The sequence below is a fragment of the Macaca nemestrina genome, chromosome 9 (genome assembly GCF_043159975.1).
Source record: "Macaca nemestrina isolate mMacNem1 chromosome 9, mMacNem.hap1, whole genome shotgun sequence".
NCBI classification, from domain to species: Eukaryota; Metazoa; Chordata; class Mammalia; order Primates; family Cercopithecidae; genus Macaca; species Macaca nemestrina.
Window position 1 is genome coordinate 134,551,692 of NC_092133.1, and position 18,097 is coordinate 134,569,788.

Genomic DNA, 18,097 nt, shown 5'->3' on the forward strand with positions numbered 1-18,097 from the left:
CTACATGTCTTTGGGCCTCAATAAATCTTTATGGAGATGTTTCATATTTATATGTAGTCCTATCTGTCATTAGTCTTTATGGCTTCTAGATTTAATGTCTTATTTAGGGAGGAATTTTCTAACGCAATATGGCAAAGCTCCACCTGCCTCAGCCTCCCAAAATGCTGAGATTACAGGCATGAGCCACCGCCCCCGCCTATATTTTGTATTCTGATATTTTCAGTCTAATAAATGGTTTTATTTTTTAAGTTTAATTCATCTGATATTTATTTTAAGAATTATCATTCCAGATTGAACAGCAGAATCAACCTGCAAAATTTCATTTCAAATATACCATAGAGATTTTGATTGTGGTTAGATTGAATATATGGATTAATTTTAAAGGAAATTTGCTCTTTGTAATATGGAAACTTTTCTCTCGTTTTTTTTAGAAGTTGATGTGTCTCTTTTTTAATTTTTGTGGGTATGTAGTAGATGTACATATTTATGAGGTACATTGGATGTCTGGACATAGGTATAAAATATGAAATAAAGCACTTCATGGAGAATGGGGTATCCTTATCTCCATAAATCAAGGATTTATCCTTTGAGTTACAAACAATCCAATTATGCTGTTTATTTTAAAACATACAATTCAGTTATTATTTGACTCTAGCCACCCTGTTGTGTTCCTAATGAAAAGCTTCAATACTGTTTACAATGTTAAAACTCACTCGGAAACAGTGTTTCTCTCTCTTAAATTGCTTTTTTAATCTATCAGTAAAATATTGTAGCTTTCCTACTTTAAATTGTATTCTTTTCTTCGTAGGTTTAATCCTAGATATTTTGTGTGTTTTGTGAAAGGAATCTTACCTCTTTTATTTTTACAAAATTATGATCACTAATACATTGAGAATCATTAATTTCTGTATGTTATTCTGGCATCCAGTCAGACTCAAACTCATCTATAATTTTTCATTATTTTTCTATTCATCGTCTTGCCTTTTTAAGTCTAAATATAGGGACAATTTATCTCTTCCTCCCCTACTATTTTTTATTTCTGATTGTATTGGAAACCTGTCTATCTGTTATTATTTTTTTTTTGCTGCTGTTTTCTAATAAATATCATTAAGAAAGTATCCATTTTCCCAAGTCTAACAGTTTTCAACAGAAATAGTTGCAAATTACAAATTATTTTTGAATCTATTGAAAGGATTTATTAGTGATTTGTCTTCTTTATTCTAAAGCCAGCAAATCGTTTTAGTGACTTCTCTTGAATAATTTGCACGTTCTGTCATGGATCTTCAATAACAGCTAGTGGTTCTGGTTATTTTTTAGACCATTCTTTTTTTTTTTTTTTTTTTTTTTTTTTTTGAGACGGAGTCTCGCTCTGTCGCCCAGGCTGGAGTGCAGTGGCGCGATCTCGGCTCACTGCAAGCTCCGCCTCCCGGGTTCACGCCATTCTCCTGCCTCAGCCTCCCGAGTAGCTGGGACTACAGGCGCCCACAACCGCGCCCGGCTAATTTTTTGTATTTTTAGTAGAGACGGGGTTTCACCGTGGTCTCGATCTCCTGACCTTGTGATCCGCCCACCTCGGCCTCCCAAAGTGCTGGGATTACAGGCGTGAGCTACCGCGCCCGGCTTAGACCATTCTTTTATGCTGCTGAGTTTCCTTACATTATTTAGTGCTTAACAATATTGTTGTTATTACTGTTAATTATTTTATTTATGTCACACAGAAGAATTTTTTTTTTTTTTTTTTTTTTTTTTGAGACAGTCATCCAGGCTGGAGTGCAGTGGCATGATCTTGGCTTACTACAACCTCCACCTCCTGGGTTCAAGCGATTCTCATGCTTCAGCCCCCCCAAGTAGATGGGAATGCAGGCGTGCATCACCATGCTCCACTAATTTTCATATTTTTAGTAGAGACGGGGCTTCACCATGTTGGCCAGGCTAATCTAGAACTCCTGGCCTCAAGTGATCCACCTGCCTCGACTTCCCAAAGCATTAGGATTACAGGCGTGAAGTCACCACAACTGGCTGCAGAATTTCTTATGCAATAATGGTTCTCTCAGCTGTGAGAAGTAAGGAATGATGCACACTGGTTCTCTGGGTTAAAGGGTGGGGCATGGAGAACGGTTTCTCTGGACTCTCAGTCTTTTCTGTGTGTAAGCAGAGAGTATGTGTCCTCTCCAAGACACATGGAAGGAGAGAAGTTTGGCTTACAGTGCAGTTTCTTTGGCAGAATAACTCTTCTTTGAGATCTGCACACAGAGAGCGAAGCATACCTTCCCCCAGGAACTGAAGGGACCCAATCCAACTTACTGCCTGAGATTCCTAATGAACAGCACATGTAAACGTTGATCTTCAACTCAACATCTGCTAAACAGGGAGGACTTCAGTCTTTGAGTCCTCCATCCTCCCAATACCACAAACAAAGATAGAAAGCAAAACAAAACGAAAAACTCTCCACTGCACACAGGCAATAATACCTAAAGGTGTGTTTAATTCATTATTATTTGCCCAGTAAATTCTCAATGTTTCTGTTTCTTCAGTTGTAAATGGGGGTAATAATCATGATGACCTCACAGACTTGTTGTAAGGATCTGACAAGTAATATGCAAAGTAGACAGGACAGTTTTTGTCATCCCCAAGTTGTATATCTTTTGTCGCCCAGGCAGAAGGCAGTGGTACAATCTCAGCTCATTGCAGTCTCTGCCTCCCGGGTTCAGCTCATTCTCCTGCCTCAGCCTCCCAAGTATTTGGGATTACAGGCATGTGCCACCATGCCCAGCTAATTTTTGTGTTTTAAATAGAGACAGAATGGCACCACGTTGGCCAGTCTGGTCTCAAACTCCTGACCTCAAGTGATCCGTCTGGCTTGGCCTCCCAGAGTGCTGGGAGTAGAGGCATGAGTCCACTCCTGGTCAAGTTGTATATCTAATTGCAAATGGGAAAGAGTTGTACATACTATCAGTTTCAAGTTGAAGATGGACACTATGAAACCTGCTTCAAGGTAACCATGTGTGTTTGTTATCTATTGTTGCACAGCAAATAGCCATAAACTTGGGAGCTTAAAACAACACACATTCACCATCTCACAGTTTCTGTGAATCAAGAGTCCAGGCTCAGCTGGGTCATCAGCTCAGGGTCTCTCAAGGCTGCAATCCAGGAGCTGGTTGAGCTGCATTCTCACTGGGAGGCTCAACTGGGGAAGAATCCACTTCCAAACTTACTAATGTTGTTGGCAGAGTTTATTTCCTTGTGGTTGTAGAAACAGAGGCTGCTCTCGACTCTCGGAGACCACTCTCATATCCCCAGAGGTTCTTATATAATGTAATAATGGATGTGCCCTCACATCACCATTGCCATATTATGTTGGTTAGAAAGAAATCACAGGCTCCACCCACTATCAAATGGGAAGCATGATACATCCATGTGAATGACAGAAGGTCAAGTCAGGAGGGGCCACCCCACATTCTGCTCCTCACCCTACAAGTTTATGAAACTTTCGTACAATAGCAAATGTTTATGATTCTGCTAAACAACTTCAGACGGGATAATGTACGCTCTTTTCATTGCTCTCTGTACAAAACTGATCCTTCATACTCTACTATTTTCTATTCTATTTTTCATTTCACAAGATACGTTAAACATGCTCAATGTCGACAAATGTTCTTGCATAATTATATTTAATTTTAATGGTTGGTTTTATACCAAAGGCAGGATTGTATATTGCTTGAGAGCTTGGGATGGTTCAGAGGTGAAATCTCATGATCCTGGATATTACTTATCCTGCCTGAGACCTAGTCACCCTCTTTATAAATGTGAAGAATGATGCTATCTACCAAATAATGTCATGGCGAGATTGAAATACGGTAATATACAAAAACATAAGAGCTATTATTTTCACCATCCTATACTTTTCAGTACATCTTTTTTAACATTTAGACCTTTTCAACTTCTTCATGAAAGAGTACAGCAAACACATGATTTAATTTCCTGAAAATAAACAACTGAAAATAGGATTTCCACAGGAAAGACTAGGCAAAACTTTAAGTAACGTGCTCCAAAAAGTGGTTGTTAAGAAATAAATACCAATTTACGTTCCCACCATCCTTATGTAAAAATGCCTTTCACTCCATATTTTCACCACCATTGAACATTATCATTTTCCAAAGAAAACCAACCTCATTTCAAAAACACGACACACATTGCTTTAATATGGGTTTTATATTACTTTGCTGGCTTTTCCCTTTATGAATTATACTTTTTGAATATTTTCCTCTAGGCTGTTTGTTTAAAAAATTATTTGCAAGACATTAACTCACTGACTCTCAAATATGTTCCAGTTTTCCTCCAGTTAATTTTTCAATCTTGTCTTTAACTTTTTTTTTTTTTTTTTTTTGACGGAGTCTCACTCTGTCACCAGCCTGGAATGCAGCAGCGTGATCTCAGCTCACTGCAATCTGTGCCTCCCGCGTTCAAGCCATTTTCCCGGCCAGCCTCCCGAGAGGCTGGGATTACAGGTGCGCACCACCACGCCCAGCTAATTTTTGTATTTTTAGTAGAGACGGGGTTTCACCATGTTGGCCAGGATGGTCTCCATCTCCTGAACTCGTGATCTGCCCGCCTAAGCCTCCCAAAGTGCTGGGATGACAGGTGCGAGCCACCGCACCTGGCCATCTTTAACATTTTAAAAATATAAAATCTACACATGTGTGGTGTTTTTCTAGCTTTAATTTCTGTTCTTCTTGAAGTAATATAAGTATTCATATTAATGGACTTTTCTTTCATTAAAAAAATTTTTTTTTATTTACTTGAAATTTATTTTGGCATAGGTCTCAGGTTGGATTTTCTAGAAGCAGGTTGGATTTTCTAGAAGCAGGTTTATTTTTGGCAAGTGATTGGTGGAGGAAGTGCTTTCAAGGAACCTACAAGGGGTGAAGGAAGCAGTTTAGGAAAGGGGAAGAAGCCAAGTAGGGTGTGTTCCTGGTGACGTCTAGCCTCAGCCACATTCTTCATGGCACTCTGGGATTGAAACATCACTGCAGAGCCTATTCCTTCTTGAAGTGAAAGAGGGGCTTTTTGTAAGCTCCTGCCAACACACACACAAACACACACACACACAGACACACACACGCCAGTCAGTCACTGAGGACTCTTGTGTGATTCAGGGGTACCTCTGAGTGGAGAGCAGCTGCCATCAGCCAGGAGCAATCCTTAGAACAGCCCATGGCAGCAGGACCCATAGCAGATGATGATCGTCGCACCAGACCAGGCTGAAGAAGTGTCCTATAGAAAGAGCCTTCTTTTATTCTCCCGAATATTTAAATGATAACCACAACCTTTCTTACTGGGGTCAGCTTTTCCAGCTTTCATTCAGTTATTTTTTGTAACTCTTCTACCCTAAAGTATAACGTGAGCACACCCTGGCTGAGTAGAGATAATGTCAGGGACAGATAATATTCTGTATTCTCATTTCCTTGATTTCTCAGACACTGTCCTGATTTCCTGGAAACACTAACTCCTACTCAATTCTCCCTTTCCTCAATGAGTTATTTCCAAGTGTCACCCTCCATTGTTCACATAGCGAGACCTCTGCTAGACCCAGTCACCTGTCCAGTGCCTTCTCCATAAACAAAAATAGTCATAATACAACACAAGCTCAAGTGGGGACCACTGAAATATGTAGTGATATTTTATTTTCTTCTTGATAATAGACTTTTTTTTTAACAAACTCAATTGTTGTAAATTTAAAAATCACATGATAATATATAGAAACGTCAGCTTTCCTCCTATTTTATTTTTCCCATATGCTCTTCTTAATTGGAGGACAGTTTCAGTTTTCAATGAATACATTCACAAATTAATCTTTTCATATGTGGTAGCAGTAAGAAATAAAACCCGGAATTCTAAACATAAAAAGCAAGAAAATATGAAATCTTATCTACAGAAAGAATGAAGTAGAAATTAGATGTAAATTACATAGAAAGAGGCTTTCTGAGTGCCAAGTTTAGCAAAAGCAAATATTTTGTACTGTGGTTTCTGTGACATGCAGCTGCGTCCTGCTCCCCTCATCCCAAGACCTGGATCCATCCGTATTAAGCTGCTTGCAGTTCTTTAGGAGTATGCTGTTTCCAGCTGGGCGCGGTGGCTCACACCTGTAATCCCAGCACTTTGGGAGGCCAAGGTGGGCAGATCACTTGAGGCCAGAAGTTCAAAACTGGCTTGACCAACATAGTGAAACCCCATTCCACTAAAGATACAAAAATTAGCAAGGCGTCCTGGTGTGCACCTGTAATCCCAGCTACTTGGGAGGGTGAGGCAGGAGAATTGCTTGAACCCAGGGGGTGGAGTTTGCAGTGAGCCAAGATCACACCACTGCACTCCAGCCTGGATGACAAGAGTGAGACTCTGTCTCAAAAAAAAAACAAAAAAACAAAAAAAACGCATGCTGTTTCCTTCACAAACCATGACTTTCTTGGTCTAGATTTCTTGGTCTCTCTACTTTAAAAATACTTTTAAAATGGTCCCCTCTTTCCTGCAGGGCACACGTTCCAAGACCCCCAGTGAATACCTGAAACCACGAATGGTACCAACCCCTATATATACTATGTTTTTTCCTATACATATGTACCTAGGATAATGTTTAATTTTAAATTAGGCACAGTAAGATATTAACAATAATAACTACTAATAAAATGAAACAATTACAATATACTGTAGTAAAGGTTATGTGACTATGACCCTTCTCTCCCTCAAACGATTTTATTGATTGTACCGTGAGTAACTGAAACTACTGAAAATGTTATCCTAGATAAGGGGTGATACAGTTTGAACATATGCCTCCTCCAAATCTCATGTTGAAATGGCATCCCCAGGGTTGGAGGTGGGGCCTAGTGGGAGGTGTTTGCATCATGGGGTTGGATCCTTCACGAATGGCTTGATGCCGCCCTTGTGGTAATGAGCTTGTATAAAAAAGCCTGGGATCTCCTCCCTTCTCTCTGTTGCTCCCTCTCTCACCAGGTGATGTGCGCTTCTGCCTTCCACCATGATTGAAAGCTTCCTGAAGGCTTCACCAGAAGCTGAGCAGATGCTGGTCCCAGGCTTCTTACATACTCTATAGAACCATAAGTCAAAATAAGCCTCTGTATAAAATACCCAGTGCCAGTGTTCCTTTTTAGCAACACAATATGAACTAATAGAAGCGAGGAATAGTGTATATGGACTTCTACAAGAAGTGCAGACTCAGGTCAAATTTAGTTACCCATTCTCGGTGTTTCCGGGGCATGCCAGGCTTATCGCTGCCATGACACTCAGCACATCCTGTTTTAATTGTTGAATTAAATCCTTTGCTGTATCCCCCCTTGGAAGATAAGCTTTTTTGATGTTGGTGACTGCGTTTAGTTGTCTTGGTCCTCCTCGAAGGAAGCCTTATTTGCAGAACTGATACTTCCCTGAGGAAGAAGGGATTCCATTAGTGGATAACAGCTTCATCTCCTCTCCAAGTGTCTCTGTCTTATCCATGGTAATTGCCTGTCATATAAATTTTGGACTTGCCTAGGCAACTCTCACAATCATGTAAGCCAATTCCTTTCAATATCTACCTATCTATCTGTGTGTGTGTGTGTGTGTGTGTGTGTGTGTGTGTGTGTCTATCTATCTATCCATCCATCTATCTATCATCTATGTATCATTGTTCTATATATCTCTCTCTATTTCTCTACCCATCTGTCTTAATCCATTTATGCTACTATAACAAAATACCATAAACTAGGTGTCTTATCAACAACAGAAGTTTATTTCTCACAGTTCTGGAGGCTGGACTATCTAAGATCAAGGAGTCCACAGATTTGGCATCTGGTGAAGGTTTGCTTCCTGGTTCACAGATGGAACCTTTCTCTGTGACCTCATATAGTAGAAGGGGAAAAGGAGCTTCTGCAGTATTTTTTTATAAGAATACTAACCCCATTCACGATTATTCTGCCCTCATGACCATATCACTCCCCAATGATCCCACCTCCTAATACCATGATATTGATGATTACATTTCAGCATGTATATTTGTGAGGGACAGAAACATTCAGACCCTAGCTCCATTCATCTACCTATCCATCCTTCCACATATCTACACATCTACTCATCCATCATCTGTTGTCTATCTATCTGTTCATCCATCCATCCATCCATCCATTTTACTGGGTCTTTTTTCTCTGGAGGGACCCTGACTGACATAATCATCACTAAATCTTGAAATGAAATGGATCTTAGCATTCATACAGGCCAGTACATACATGCACTAGCTATTCCCCCATGTGCCCTCCAGGTTCCATCTCTGCCATTCTCGTTATGCTCTGACTTTGTTGACAGGATGTGGTGAGTGTCATGGCAGAGATAAGACTGGCATGCCACGGAAACACCGAGAATGGGTAACTAAATTTGACCTGAGTCTGACTATGTTGAATGGCCATATACACTATACACAGTCCATATACACAAGCCATATACACAGTCCATATACACTATTCCTCGCTTCTATTAGTTCATTTTGTGTTGCTAAAAAGGAACACTGGTGCTGGGTAATTTATACAGAGGCTTATTTTGACTTATGGTTCTACAGAGTATGTAAGAAGCTCTGACTATGTTGATGACAAAACATAGAGGTTTCTCCTCTGTGTTTCGGTGGATTCAGTCAACAGTGGATCCTGGCAGCAGACCAGAGAATACGTCAGAGTTGGGGTGATGACTCCCTCAGCACCTTTGCTGCTGAGACAGCTTGGCATTCTTTCATCTCAGGCCATGGTTCTTCAAATGAGGCCATTCAAGGAGCTCTTTCCTCCACTTTGTATCTCCATGTCTCAGGGTTATAATGACTCCCTGATATTATTAACACTTGGGTGATGCAGCAGTTTCTGCAAATTGATTTCCTTAAACTCTGCCCATGCCTTTCCAGATAGATTTTTCCATGTGATCTCTTCAGTTATTGTATTTGAGTAGTCCACTGTTTCCTGCCCCGCCTGAGACTGACAATCACAGATGCAGACAAGCTTTGTACGTTTCCCTCAACACCAGGCTCCACTCCTATTACCACATGGGGAAGTATTAAGAACAGATGAGTTGGAATGCTATGAAAGCAAAAGCCAGACTGCAATCTGAAATAATACGCAGAACCTCCATCACCATGCAGATCTGCTGTGTTAGCGATACGGAAAAAGGTAGCAAGTGATAAGTTAGGTTTATTTGATGCTACTATGAACTATCTATACTAAGGGGGCAAAGGGAAAAAAAGTAAGTAAAACACAATTCTCTGAGAGAGTTTGAAGAACCATTGCTAAAATAAACACATCATATGGCTCCTCAGATGCAAAATATTCTAACTTTATAACTTGAAAATTCTCATCCAAGAATTTCAAAGCACTTTTTCCATGCAAATGACAAGACCATCAGAAAAATCTAGGACTTCAAACCCTCTGCAGTCTCCTTATGTAACTACAGAGGCTGCCTTGTGTTTTGAGGGCATTTTAAAATCATTCTTCTTATATCTGTTATGTTAAATATCATAGTTGTCAGTTTCATTTATAATCATTAGTCTTTCTTAATAGCATGAATAAAAATGATCAAGTTTCTCAGTTCCTTATTAAAATTGCATCTAGTTTATCCTGCACTCTTGCCAGCAACCAAACTAAGGAAAAGCAGTTAATATATCACGAGGTATCCTAAGCATCGTATTTCTAGACAAGCTGGCAATATTTTAAGAACTTGGTTTATTACAAAGATTTCTCAATGGAAAGATGAAATCATAAGTAATGATCTAAGTCATTATGCTAACAGTGCTTAGAGTTTTTGAAAGCATTGCTTGAGATCCTTTTAATGATCCACAATAAAACAAATGTAAAAGGTCAAGGGAGCAAATCACAATAGTTGTACATAAACATCTTCATTAACCATTTAAAAGCATCTAATTTATTTTAATGGTTTATAAGTCTAAGGATTTTAAGCACCTACTGACTTTAAAACAAGACCTTTAACACCAGAGTATATGGTGTCGTAAAGTACATGTGTCAAAGCCTAGAATATAGACTATCTTCCACAGTGTTACATTTTATATTCTAACAATGGTTGGATTTGGGTTAAGAAAGATTAGTTCTAGGCACATTTATCTTTTTTCAGCTTTATTGAAGTAAAATTGACACAATATTGGTATATTTAAAGTGTATAACATGATATTTGATTTACATATACATCATTCAATGATTACCCTGATCAAATTAATGAACACATGCATGACCTCAGGTAGTTACTTTTGTTGTGTGTGAATACATTTAAGATCTTCTCTGTTAGAAATTTTCAAACATACAATACATTACTATTAACTGTTGTCACCATGCTATACAATAGATCTCCAGAAATTATTTCTCCTGCGTAACTGAAACTTTGCTCCCTTTGACCAACATCTCCCCAATATCTCACCCCTCCTCCACATCCCGACAACTACCATTCAGCTCTCTGTTTCTATGAGTTCTACTCTTTTAGATTTCACACAGAAGTGAGATCATGCAGTATTTTTCTGTGCTTGGCTTATTTCACTAACATAATGCCCTGTAGGTTCATACTTGTCATACTTGTCATAAATGGTAGGAGTTCCTTCTTTTCAAATAATGAATAGTGCTCCATTTTATACACACACACACACACACATACATACTACATGATATATATAGTCATAGACTATGGGTACCAGTCTATGACCCATTAGGAACTGGGCTGCACAGCAAGAGGTGAGCAGCAGATGAGCGAGTGAAGCTTAATCTGTACTTACAGCCTCTCCCCATTGCTCACATTACTGCCTGAGCTCCGCTTCCTGTCAGATCAGTGACGGCATTAGATTCTCATAGGAGCGTGAACCCTATTATGAACTGCAAATGCGAAGGATCTGGGTTGCATGGTCCTTATGAGAATCTAATGCCTGATAATCTGTCAGTGTCTCCCATCACCCCCAGATGGGACCGTCTAGTTGCAGGAAAAGAAGCTCAGGCTCCCACTGATTCCACGTGATGGTGAGTTGTAGAATTATTTCATTATCTGTTACAATGTAGTAATAATAGAAATAAAGTACACAATAAATGTAATGAGCTCAAATCATCTCAAAACCATCCCCCACCTCACCCTCTGCTTTGTGGAAAAATTGTCTTCCATGAAACCAGTCCCAGGTTCCAAAAAGGCTGGGGTCTGCTGACATATATGATATAGATGTAATAATCACAGTTTCTTTATCCATTCATCCACTGATAGATGATGTGTACTTTAGTTGATTCCGTATTTCTATATCTTGGCTATTGTGAACAAGGCTGCGGTAAACATGAGAGAGCAGAACTGTCTTTGACATACTGACTTCATTTTCTTTGGAAATAAACCCAGAAGTAGAATTGCTGGATCATATGGTAGTTCTATTTTTAATTTTTGAGGAACCTCCATAATGTTTTCCATAATAGCTGTGCTAATTTACATTCCCACCAAGAGTGTACAATGGTTTTCTTTTCTCCATATCCTCACCCACGTTTGTTACTTTTGTCTTTTTGATAATAGCCATTCAAACAGGTGTGAGGTTAGTGAGTAACATTTATTCTAAATACATTTCCAAATGCCTATTGTGTGCCAGAAACTCTGCTAGGCTCGAAGAAATTTGGGAATAAAAATATAAAAAGCTATGTTCCCTTTGCTCACAGTTCAGGAGACTCACAGACATGTAAGCAAACAATTTCAGTTCAAGGTGATGACTGCCCTGCTGGACCGTCTCAAATGTGTGGGCACCATGTACACCCACAGACCTATGCCTGATTAAAGAGGCAGGAAAGACTTTATAAAGGAAGTGCAGCAGAACCAAGACTTATGACAAGGAGTTTGCCAGGAAGATGAATGGGGAAAGGTATTCGAATAGGCCTTATCTACTCTTATTACTTCAGCTATCGTTGATATGCACGTACCTCTGAAAATTTTATCTTCAAGGAAAATTTATCTCCCACCTTAATGCCTTAATATCACATTTATAGCAGCATATTTCCGTTTGGATATTCCAGTGGAAATGCGAATTTATCCCGTCCAGTGTCATCTCTACCTAACCCCTCTACAACCTGTTTTGTTCTCACATATTCTCTGTGTTGGTTAATGGTATGAACTTCTGCTCAGTAGAACAAGCAAAATTCTCAGGTGTTAGCTTGGAATCCCCGTTTTCTCTCATGGCCCATGTTCAATGAGTCACAAAGTTTAGCCAATTCTGCCTGTGTCGCTTGTCCGCAGTCATTCAATTTTTATTCCATGGGTCTATGTTTTGATTCAAGTTTGCACACTTTCTCCCTAAAAATATCATAACAATATCTTCATCGGCTACCCTGTCTTCACTGGGTCCCTTCAGTTTTGTTCTCCTAGTGTTCCCTAGAGCTGCCTGTCTTCATCATCTTGAGTGACTATAATAAAATATCATAAACGGAATGGCTTATCAACAGCAGCAATTTATTTCTCACAGCTCCGGAGGCTGTAAGTCAGAGAGCAGTGTGCTGGAATGGTTATGTGTTCCAGACCATTGGGATCTAGCACAGAGCTGGGCTTTGAATAATGACACTAATAATGATTAGCATGTATTGAAACAGGCTGTGGCATACTTGGCAGTGCTCTAAGAGCTTATAGTACTGTGTTTAGCCTTATTTTAAAAATATATTACATATCAATATCAATCTCAGAAAGCTGCTTGAATCAGATAAAAAAGAAAGAATGAGTTTTGAAAGCTATGATAAACCATGACACATTATACCATTACTCTAAATTAATTATACATGTTCCACCTCTGTAAGTTTAGAGATGATGAAACTGAGGTGCAGATTCTGGTGTGAGCACTGCTGCAGGTTGCAGACTGCCAGTTCTCCTTGTGTTTTTGCGTGGTGGAAAGAGAGTGAGCTAGCTCTGGCATCTTCCTATAAGAGTAGTGTCCCATTCATGAGGGCTCCACCTTCATGACATAATCACCTCCCAAAGGTCCCCCCTCCTAATACCATCACTTTGGAGATTTGATTTCAACATATGAATCGGGATGAGGAGGCGCATTCAGTCCATAACTTTGCCTTTCTGAAAAATACATGGGAATCTATCTCACTGCTGTTTGAAGTCTTTCAGTGGTTTCTCTTTGTTTCTAAAAGCATAACATAAGAAGCGCTCCATGACCTGGATTCTCCTGCCTTTCCAAACTTACTTCCATCTCTGCACCTCACTCCCCAGCAGGCATGGTGCCTCCCCCAACACTTGAATCTTCATGGACGTTCTATTTCTGTTTGAATGAGTCTCAAATCTCCCTCCATCCTTTAACTAACTTCTATTTGCCCATCAAAACTTTGACCAGGGGCCCTGTTTTCCAGGAACACTCTTCCAACTCATATTCCTAATTCACATTCAACCTCACGTAGATCTTCCCTCTCTATATTTCACAAACAACTTGAGGTTGTCGTACTGTGTTTTAGCTGTCTGTTTACCAGCCGCTTTCTCTCTGTAGACTTTGTGCTTTCAGGTACATCTTGAATATTTCAGAAGTAACTATATTGTCAACAGCCACTTGTGAAACAGTCCATTTTTTCAAATTACTAATTTTTCATATTAAAGAGTCTAGTTTTGCTTCCTCAAAGAATTTTAACATGAAATATCTTTTTTGAAATTTTTCATTTAAAGGCCCGGCACGGTGGCTCATGCCAGTAATCTCAGCACTTTGGGAGACCGAGATGGGTGAATCACCTTTGTGATTGGTGGGTGGGCCGAGAGTTCAAGACAAGCCTGGCCAACATGGCAAAACCCTGTCTCTACTAAGAATACAAAAATTAGCCAGACGTGGTGGTGCATGCCTGTAGTCCCTATTACTTGGGAGACTGAGGCACAAGGAGCACTTGAACTTGGGAGGGGGAAGTTGCAGTGAGCCGAGACCATGCCACTGCACTCCAGCCTGGGCAACAGAGAAAACTCCCTCAAAAAAAAAAAAAAAAAAAAAAAAAAAAAAAGAACATTTTAATTTAGAGCACCCCTTTCTTTACCTAGCTGCCAAAGATTCCTTTAAAAAGTTCTGTGAGAAACAAAAGATAAAAACTAAGTAAAGAATAATATTCTTCAAAGCGGAATGTGTATAGAACAAAAATATGCAATTATTCTAAAAATAGGTATTTATATGTTATTTATACTTATTACATGTTGGTATGACAGACTTGAAATAACGAGATTAAAACTTACACTCCATACACTGCATGAGTTTTCATGAGTTTATGTTGTTATGTTTAGAGTTTAGAGACCCTTCAATTTCTTAGCTGTGTAAACCCAAACCTCAGTTTCATCATCTCTAAACTTACAGAGGTGGAATATGTGTAATTAATTTAGAGTAATGATACAACATATCACAGTTTATCAGAGCTTTCAAAACTCATGTTTTTTAAATCTGATTCAAGCAGCTTTCTGAGATTGATATTAATATGTAATATATTTTTAAAATAAGGCTAAACACAACACTATAAGCTCTTAGAGCACTGCCAAGTATGCCACAGTATGTTTCAATACATGCTAATCATTATTCGTGTCATTATTCAAAGCACAGATTTGTGCTAGATCCCACCTGTCTAGAACACATAGCCCATGAGAATCCAGAATCCAGCCCTTTGGTTTCTTCTCCATACGACTCCAAGGAACCCATGCTGAGTAAGGCACAGACTTTACTACTTTGGCAAAGAATCGGCACCGTAGCACATATTTGCAGGTGCACAAATGAGTCAGTGAGTGAATAAATGAATGATCAGGTAAAAACACATATACATTAACCACATCACTCTGTGAGAAATCCTGGCTGTATGTTGATTTGTCCAACCGAAAACTCAAACTCTATATTCTCTGGTTAAAAATAAGACACCTGCGACGGGTGCGGTGGCTCACGCCTGTGATCCCAGCACTTTGGGAGGCTGAGGTGGGCGGATCACGAGGTCACGAGATGGAGACCATCCTGGATAACACGGCGAAACCACACCTCTACTAAAAATACGAAAAAAAAAAAAAAAATTGCCGGATGTGGTGGCAGCGCCTGTGGTCCCAGCTACTACTCGGGAGGCTGAGGGAGGAGAATGGCGGGAACCCGGGAGGCGGAGCTTGCAGTGAGCCGAGATCGCGCCACTCACTCCAGCCTGGGGGATAGAGTGAGACTCCGTCTCAAAAAAATAAATAAAAATAACAATAAATAAATAAGACACCTGCCTAGAACTGAAAAAATCTCTAGAGAAAGAAAATTGACTGTTGGTGACCTAGGGCTGATATGGAGGGGTGCCTGGACACAAGGACAAGGATTCTTTTGGGGGTGACAAAAATGTTCTGAAGTTCATTTGTGGTGATGGTTGCACGACTCTCTATATACGAAAACTATTGAATCGTACATTTGAAATGGGTGAACTTCATGATGTGTGAATGATATATTAATAATACTGTTTTTTATAAAAAGAGTAAACAAGAAAAAAGCGGCCATTTAGCGCACAGGTTTCTTGAACGAGAGAATGAATGAATTTGAGAAAACAATTGAAGCCAAGAAACATCTTATTATTTTCCAGGTATGAGCTACTTTCCTTTAAACTGCTTTACATATCACCTTCTGGCTCATTCAAGACCACTTAAAAACGGATTTCATTCTAGACTTATTTTTAGGAACTGCGTAGTCAGCATTTTGATAGGCTAATTATACTTGCCTGCCATCTAGTGGTAGTAAAGGTGACTTCTCTATTTTAAGTACCTATAAATATTAGAACAACCATCTCAGCAATATGATGAATTATAGATTTCAAAGCCCCTTCACATAATCTCCCTTACTCAGCTTTCTCAAAAGGGCTACGAACTTCATATTGTTATTAGACCTACAGTAAAAAATAGTGTCTATAATCTACGCATTGCTTTGTCTCCTCTCCCTTCCCATCTCCCCCACCAGAGGTAGAATAATCACAGAATGCTGCCTTTCTGGCCACAGGGATCACCTTAAGACCCACACTGGCCTGATCCACCTGCCACATATGACCGGCAGGAGCAGGAGCTTGTGGGATGGGCACGTGACCCAAGGTGATCTACTCAGAGGATCCCTGGAGATTTTCAAATATAGTTAATTAAAAGACGACCTTTTTTTCTTTGCTCATAAGCTGTACGAGCATCAATCCAGAGTGTCTCGTAGTCATGGGTTCCCCAATATGGTGAAGTTAGTGTACAGAATAGAGCCACTCTGCAGAGAAAATCGCTGAAAAAAGGCAGCGTACAGGCACTTATGGAATCCAGCTTCAGGATCCTAGAGTCACTCTTCAGGCAAGCACTATCCTACTCTTCCTGAAGTGTGGTGCCTGGGCCATGCACTACTGTTTTTCCCTTAGGATTCTAACAGTTGGGTTTCATAGCTTGCAATGAAACAATTCCTTCAAATACCACAGGGAAGCAAAACGATGACCTTTCTGCATGGACACGATTGAGGTTGGAAGCAGGTGCACACCCACAGCACTCCAGTGACAAGTCGTATGCTGTTCCCACCAAACCACACTTCCCTAGAACTATAGTAACACTGTTTTTATTTTTATTTTTTACTATTTGACTTTCTCAAATAAATTTCGGGGTTGTTATAGTCAGAGGTGATCTCTGCCTACAAAACTTTATTTGCATCTTGATATCGATACACCCACCAACAAATACTGTTCATATGATCATGATGGTACATTCTAACCCTCAGTGGTCACCTTGAAGTTTCCTGCACGCCCTTTTCTTAGCCTGTTTGCATCGCTACAAAGGAATACCTGAGACTGGGTAATATATAAAGACTCATGGTTCTGCAGCCTGTACAGGAAGCATGGTGCTGGCATCTGCTCAGCTCCTGGTGAAGCCTCAAGAAGTTTCTAATCATGGCTGAAGGTGAAAGGGAAAAAGACCCATCACATGGTGAAAGAGGGAGCAGAACACACCAGTCTCCTTTAAAGACCAGCTCTAGCATGAACTAAAAGAGAGAGAATTTGCTCATCACCATGGGGAAGACACAAAGATGAACATGAGGAATCCGCCCCCATGACCCAAAAAAACCTCCCACCAGGCCTCACTTCTAACCTTGAGAATCACTTTTCAACATTGTATTTGGAAGGGACAAATATCCAAACCATATCAATCCTCTACATATGTGAAGACTTTCCTTGTGACCCAAACAAGAACTGTTGAGCCTAATTGAGGTCAAGTTTAGAGACACATCCTACCAATTCAATAGAACAGAGACTTCTTAGATATCCTGCAAGTGCAACATGTCCAGAACTGTGTATCCAGCGTAGCTCAACACCCTCATTTCCAGAAGCTCTGCTGAAATTATTAACTCTTCTGGATATATGTACCATAATGCCTGTGTCCTGTATTCAGACCATGTTCTTTTAATGACTTATATTTAATGTGCCTAAATAGCAGGCACGTTAAAAGTAGCTTATATTTTAACATTTCTCAAATTAAACTTTCCACATCGTTTTTACTCTGCCTAGAATACTTACTGCAGCACTCTGTTACCGTGCATCAAAGCTATCTAGCAACACTCCAACTACCACCCAAAGTGGATCTTGACATCAAGGTTCAAGTTCATCACCGTTCTTTTTTTTTTTTTTTTTTTTTCCTTGAGATGGAATTTCACTCTTATTGCCCAGGCTAGAGTGCAATGGTGCAATCTTGGCTCGCTGCAACCTCCGCCTCCCAGGTTCAAGTGATTCTCCCGCCTCAGATTCCTGAGTAGCTGGGATCACAGGTGCCCACAATGACACCAAGCTAATTTTCGTATTTTTAGTAGAGATGGGGTTTCACCATGTTGGCCAGGCTGGTCTCGAACTCCTGACCTCAGGTGATCCCTTCCCAAAGTGCTGGGATTCTAGGCATGAGCCACCATGTCCAGCAAGCAGCGTTCTTTACATTGTTATTTGGTCCATGTCATGTTACAATGTTAACGTGTTAGCTTTTATGAAAGGCACCTGTGAAGAAAACTACCTTCCAATTCTAAGTTCTTTGCAACTAGGAGTATCACCTGGACAACATGATGAGGCAAGAAAGAGCCCAGCTT

General features: G+C 39.9%; 2 long non-coding RNA genes across 5 annotated transcripts in view; one reads left to right on the top strand and one right to left on the bottom strand.

The window, feature by feature from the left end:
• The window catches only part of LOC105494334 (uncharacterized), a 636,433-nt gene that overhangs the window by 468,492 nt on the left and 149,844 nt on the right, over nucleotides 1-18,097 (top strand). The gene's annotated exons all lie outside the window — the stretch shown is intronic.
• Nucleotides 4,822-7,433, bottom strand: LOC139356127 (uncharacterized). 2 transcript variants are annotated; one of them, XR_011607523.1, is made up of 4 exons: nucleotides 7,250-7,433; nucleotides 7,006-7,102; nucleotides 5,163-5,274; nucleotides 4,822-5,045 (listed from the first exon to the last, which is right to left on the bottom strand). It is a non-coding gene; the product is annotated as an uncharacterized lncRNA (long non-coding RNA). The 2 variants fall into 2 exon arrangements; XR_011607524.1 differs by lacking the exon at nucleotides 7,006-7,102.